Raw genomic sequence first — 6,551 nt, 5'->3', positions numbered from 1 at the left:
CCCAGTGAAGTCTGGAAGGATGGCGGTGTCATTCACTGTGGCTTGGACTCTCTTCTGTTTTTCTAGACCCTTCCCATGTCATATGCAAAGGAAGGAACCATTCAATTAAAGATGAAGTGTATTTTCCAAATTTGCCATTTCTGATTTCCAGATGCCACACTTATTTTAAAATACAACCTAATTGAATATATTTTTCACATTTAAAATAAATCTCAGTACACTGGGGCTATTATACAATCTGTTCTTATTACCTTGGAGATAATAAAAGACATATAGGTTTTTAAGACGAGCAGACAGAAAATTTTCTTTTTTGTCTTTCTCTCAATTCCACACACTACTTTGGAGAAAAAGAAAATATACCTACCTTCATCAATCTTAACATCCTCTTGAGGAAAAATCACAAGTATAGATGTTTTTTATTAAATTAGAGACATGTGAACCAAAGGTAATGCATAATTCTGGGTTGGATCCTAGATTTTTTTAAATCAACATAAAATATTTGGGGACAATTGGAGAAATCTGAATCGAACTAATATTAGATAGATATATTTTATCAATTTTAAATATTTTGGATGGCACTGAGGTCATGCAGGAAATTTTTCTTAGGAGATGCAAGCTGAAATATTTTGGAGCGAAATGTCAAAATACTTGTAATTTCTTTTCAAATGTATCAGAAGAAAAATGTGTCTATGTGTGTGAGAGACAGAGCAAGAGGGAATATATACAGAGACAAAGAAAATGGTATAAATGTTAATAATCACTGAATCCAGGTAAAGAGGATAAAAGTACTTACTATGTTATATATTTTTTTGTCAGTGGAAGGACATATGAGGCCACATAACGCAGCTTGCAGTTGCAACAGCATTTACAACATTATCTTATTAATACATTTTCTAAGAGGAAGAAAAGTGCAAGAGTTACAGCCTAAAACCAAAAGTCATGTGATCAGAAAAATAAAACAATTCACACATGCCAGTATTCCCCAAAATGATTTCTCTTCTTGAACTTTAAGGACAAGAAAGTATATATATAAAAAAAAGAAGAAAACGCTCCAAATATCAGAGGACTGTAGTCTTTTGGTTAAAGGGAATTATAACACAAGGGGGTCTTGGAAATAGTATTTGGTTACAGAAAGGACAAGCTATATAATTTTAGGAGCCCAGTGCAAAATGAAAAGGAGGGGTTTTTTTGTTCAAATATTGAGAATTTCAAGAAAGCAATAGTAGAACATTAAAGTGTGTGCCCCGTCAGAGTGTGGATTCCTGCACAACCACATTGGTGGCATGCCCATAAAGCCCACCCTTATTGCAAGTAAAAATACTGAATATGCCACAGTTCTTTTCTTATAATTATAAAAAATCCATAGCCACTCAACCAAAATACAGGCTGTATTAAACCACTGTACCTGTGTCAAGAACCAAAGTTGAAATAAATGAGCTTTATAATACATTCATTCCATATATAAGTTCTATAATTTTAGCAATATTATTTTGAGTTAATAGCATTTATTATACTATCTTTTGTATTCTAAATATAAACTCATATATTAACTATTCATATCACGTGACCATGACCCAAGGCTTTTATATTTTATATTATAAGGGACACTTATAAAATTATTTATGCTGTCAGCCACATAAAACATTATGTGTGAGTTGTAAAATGGATTTCATTTTCTCAAAAGGATTCACCCTTTCAAAGTAAAGAAACTGAGATTGTAATCTAGCAATTTAATACAACATAACATGAATTTCTACTATGTTTAGTTTCATATCCTCAATTACTTATAGATGAACTGGTTTGTAATGCTTGCATTTGTCTTGTCAAATTGTCCTAAACTGGTAATTTGCCTCGTGACCTTGTGCAGTTTCTAGAAAGAAGTGGAACGTTAAGCTTTTGTCCTAGAAAACGCAAGCCTGGGGTAAACAAATCAAACTAATAAACACTGGCTAATAAGTTTATCTTATTACTAGTTTACATAGTTGTTTTATGTCACAAAATCGCAATGAATCATTTTTTAATGTTGAAATGCTTACCCTGTGAAGTGTTATTTTATGAGGATAATTTTTCATCTCCTTCTACCTGGTAAAACTATTTCCTTAGTTATCATTAATCATGCTTCATGCAAATCAACTGCACAGGCAAATCGCCAACACAAAAACATCCTAATGAAAATATGAAAATTTAAATCTTTATTTTTTTTGCAAAATTCTTTCATTATGAATTAGATCATATTGGTTATAAGTCACAATATCCAATTAACTTCCAGATATAAATGTAGTTCCATGCCTCCAAAACAAAGCTGCATTTCCTGACTTCTTGCAATATAGAACATTTCCCTTTAACTCCTGAGCTTTGTAAGATATTTTATCTAGTGTTCTAGGTTGCTAGACTCCCATGTTAAAAGAATGGCAGAATATAAAACCCATACAATTTTCAGGGATGATATGCTGACATTTGGTGATATTTCAAGTAAGTCAAAATTCCTACAAAATACCTGTATATTTGAATTTAAAAACAAAAAATAGCCCCTAATATAATACAGTAATATTAATTTTCATTTTATCTTAACCAATAAATAATCACATATTTCTTAGTTCCCATTTAAAAATACCTGTTTTAGTATGAAAATACTCCTTGAATATTTTCTGATTCTTCTATAATGCAAATATTGACTATTGACTAATATTTTTTAAAGGTACTCTGACATAAGTTGCTCTGTGGGGTTGGCACACTACCCATTAAAATAGTCATTATTTTCTTGCCAATTCACAAAACTTTTTTAAAATGCAAAAAAAGATTATTTTTTAAATGTTTAATAGCATAACTGTGAGGTGGGGCTGCCAACTCTGTCAGATATCAAGTCACATTTTAAAACAGTGATAATCAAAACAGCATGTTATTAGAACAAAAATAAGTGTGATGATAAATAGAACATAGTGAAAATGCCTGAACAAAACTATATAACAAACTTTTTTAGATATAGGCAACATAAAGTAGCAGAGAAGGACTACTAATAAACAAAGATTATTAATTAGCAATCTGTGGAAATTGACCTTATGTCAATCTAAATTCCTTATAGACTACTAAATTCAGTAAAAACAAATCATAGGAAATTTAAGTAGATATAGATCACTAGAAGGATGATCCATCTGCAATAAAAACACAATTTATTCAAATTAAGTCCCCCAAAAATAAGTAGACATAAATAAATTACATTAAATGAATTTAAAGCTATTTAGGAACTTATGTTAACTTTAATTTTGAGACAGAAGCAATGCAATTAAACTAATCTTATGGTAGAATTCTATTACTTTCATATTGAAAATACTGATGTTAACATCAAAATACAACAATGATAATGAACTTGGGGTAAAACCGGTTTACTCTTATACTCTGATGAAACTGTCTTCATATAACCCTTGTAAAAGGCAAACTACAATCTGTATGAAGACTAGATTTATTTCCACAATTTCTCTGAATATCCACATTTCGGTGAAATTTATGTAAGAAAACAACTTAGCTGCAGAGAAATCAATATGTATAAACATAACAATAAAAAATTAGAAATATATATAAGATTTAATGATGGAAGAATGCTTAAATTAATAATTTTGCATTCATTATAGCGTTAACATTATTTGCATCCATTATAGCCTTAACAATCTCACTTAACACTTTTTAGGAAAATTGGCAACATGATAAAATAAGAGAATCTCTAGAAAGTGTTGTCAGACTTTCTCTAATATATATTAAAATTGATAACATTTGATTCTAGGATTGTCATTATAATCAGTAGGGATTATATATATATATATATATATATAAAGCAATAGGGATTATCACCAGGGCTTAGGCTTCGAGAAATGTCATTTAACAATATGTTTCAAAACTTATAGAAACAAGTGTATTCATTCATAGAAAAAGTTGCAGTACTTTTTAAAAGACTACAAAATACGTAATAATTCAAAAACAATGGAAGTTTATTTTTTAGTCAACTAGTTTCTGAGATGGGGTTATAACCAAAACTATAAATAAATGTAGATACAACTACAGATATAGATTCATACAAACATGAAGATATAATTAAATTAAAAAATACAGACGCTGGGTGCAGTGGCTCATGCCTGTAATCCCAGCACTTTGGGAGGCCAAGGCGGGCGGATCACAAGGTCAGGAGACTGAGACCATCCTGGCCAACATGGTGAAATCCCGTCTCTGCTAAAAATACAAAAAAAAGCTGGGTGCGGTGGCATACACCTGTAACACCAGCTACTCAAGAGGCTGAGGCAGGAGAATCACTTGAACCAGGGAGGCGGAGGTTGCAGCGAGCTGAGATCGCACCACTGTACTCCAGGCTGGCCACAGAGCGACACTCCGTCTCCAAAAAACAAACAAACAAACAAAACAGATGTATCTGTCTCCAGATTGGTTTTCTTTTTTAAAAGAATTTCAGGTGATCCATTTTTCTTTTAGTTTATCTGTATTTTCTACAATGACTAATACTTTATTAAATCATTAAGATTAAAAAATTAAAAAGTGGTAAATTAAAACACCCGTGAAAACATTGAAAAAACGTATTTAATACACTAAGATTAAACACAATCTGCAGTTGTAAGTACACCATGATTAGAAGTATGTATTTATACATTCACATGTATATATATACACATATACACAAAGATTATAAAGGCATTTGTATAAATATGTTGTGTTAAGTTTTTGATATTACAATTATTTTTCTATATTTTAAAATGGTAGGTCATTTTAACAATTTTTAAAGAGAAATCTTTTAATGAGAAGAAAAGCATTCTTTTGAATCTAATTTGCTCTAAGAACTGGGCTACAGAATTATTCTGAGGGACAGAAATACTGTTTTTATGTTTAAATTAAATAATAAAAATTATTTGATTGACTGTCTCTGTTAAAGCTGAGAAAACTGGAGTCTGTTTAGATAGACTATGTAGTGCGTTGAATGATGGCTCCCCAGAAGATATGCCTAAATCCTAATTCCCAGAACTCGTGAATGTGACCTTACTTGGATAAGGGGTCTTTGTAGATGTAATTAAATTAGGGGTCTTGGCATGAATCATCCTGAATTACCTGAGTGGGCCCTGAATGCAACGAAGTGTCCTTGTAAGAGGAAGGAGATATGCGGAAGAAGAGCCACATAAACACGGAAGCAGAAATCAGTGAGGCAGCCACAAGCCAAGGAGAATCAAAGAATGCCTGGAGCCACAAGAAGCCGAGGGAGGCAGAAAAACGAATCTGCTTTAGAGGCTCTGAAAAGAGCATCGTCTTGCTGACACCTTGATTTCAAATTTCTAGCCTCCAAAACTGAGAAAAATAAATTTCTGTTGCTTTAAGCCACCCAGTTTGTAGTAAGTTGTTAGGGCAGCCATGGGAAACTAACACAAAATGGTTATACAAAATGAAATAAATTATTCTCCATAATGAAGTATTAAGAATATAAAATATTTTCCTGGTGATTCAAGAGCATGCTTTGGGGTCCCTGAACGCGGAGGAGAGGTGTGGGAAACACTCACTATGAAAAACATAATCTAGCACAAATTGGCAAGCAGGACTAAGGAGAGTCTGATCAAGAAGCTCTAAACTAAATAACTTAGTTTTACTTGTACATTTTCTCTGCTGTGCTGTTCTGAGCTTACTCTCCATCTTTTATCCCCCATTCTTCAGTAAAAGTTTATTCTTAAAAGAACAGTGATTTAGAGATTGAATAACCAGCATCTGTGTTTCACGCCACCGATGAGAGGAGAAAGCAATGTCGAGAAGACTAGAAACAGAGAAGGAGAGCAGAACTCAGCGGCACCATGAAAATAGCAATGAGCAGTGAGCGGAAGCAAACCTATTAAGAGATTTGGACGAGGCAGGGGATGGGGCTTCAACAAATGCATTTGAATAATTAGGGAAAGTGAGACTCCAAAGACTACTGAACTTGGCCACACATAAGCAATAGAGGTTTGGATTGAATTACAGGAGAGGTCAATTTTAGCCAAAGTCAAATTTTAAGTTCCTTTTAAAATCAGCTATGTAGGGCCGCATCTCTGACCTTTTGTTTTCTCTTCTTCCTCCATCTCTTCCGTGTCATGATATGGATTTTTCTTACCAGGCTGTAGGATAGGAATAGCCAAGTTAAATTAAGTAGAGTCAACACCAAGAACTTGCTACCCCACCCCAGGGTTGTTAATGTGAACAAACTATTAAAACAGAGATCATGAGGACTCAAAGTGAGAAGAAATAATTAACACAACAATCTTTAAAACATCAAAGAGGTTTGTCTTTTTCTGTCTGGCTAATTTCACTTAACATAATGACCTCCAGTTTCATCCATGTTTTTGCGAATGACTGAAGGATAGTTACCAGAGGCAGGAAAGGGCAGTGGAGGGCTGAGGGAAAAGTGGGGAAGGTTAACGGGTACAAAAAAATAGAATGAATGAATAAGGCCTAGTATTTGATAGCACAACAGGATGACTAGAGTCAATAATAATTTAATTGTGCATTTAAAAATACATAAAAGTATAATTATATTG

Source organism: Papio anubis, chromosome 4 (assembly GCF_008728515.1).
Source record: "Papio anubis isolate 15944 chromosome 4, Panubis1.0, whole genome shotgun sequence".
Classification (NCBI taxonomy): domain Eukaryota; kingdom Metazoa; phylum Chordata; class Mammalia; order Primates; family Cercopithecidae; genus Papio; species Papio anubis.
The sequence above is the reverse complement of the archived record's forward strand: the minus strand, read 5'-3'. Positions refer to the sequence as shown.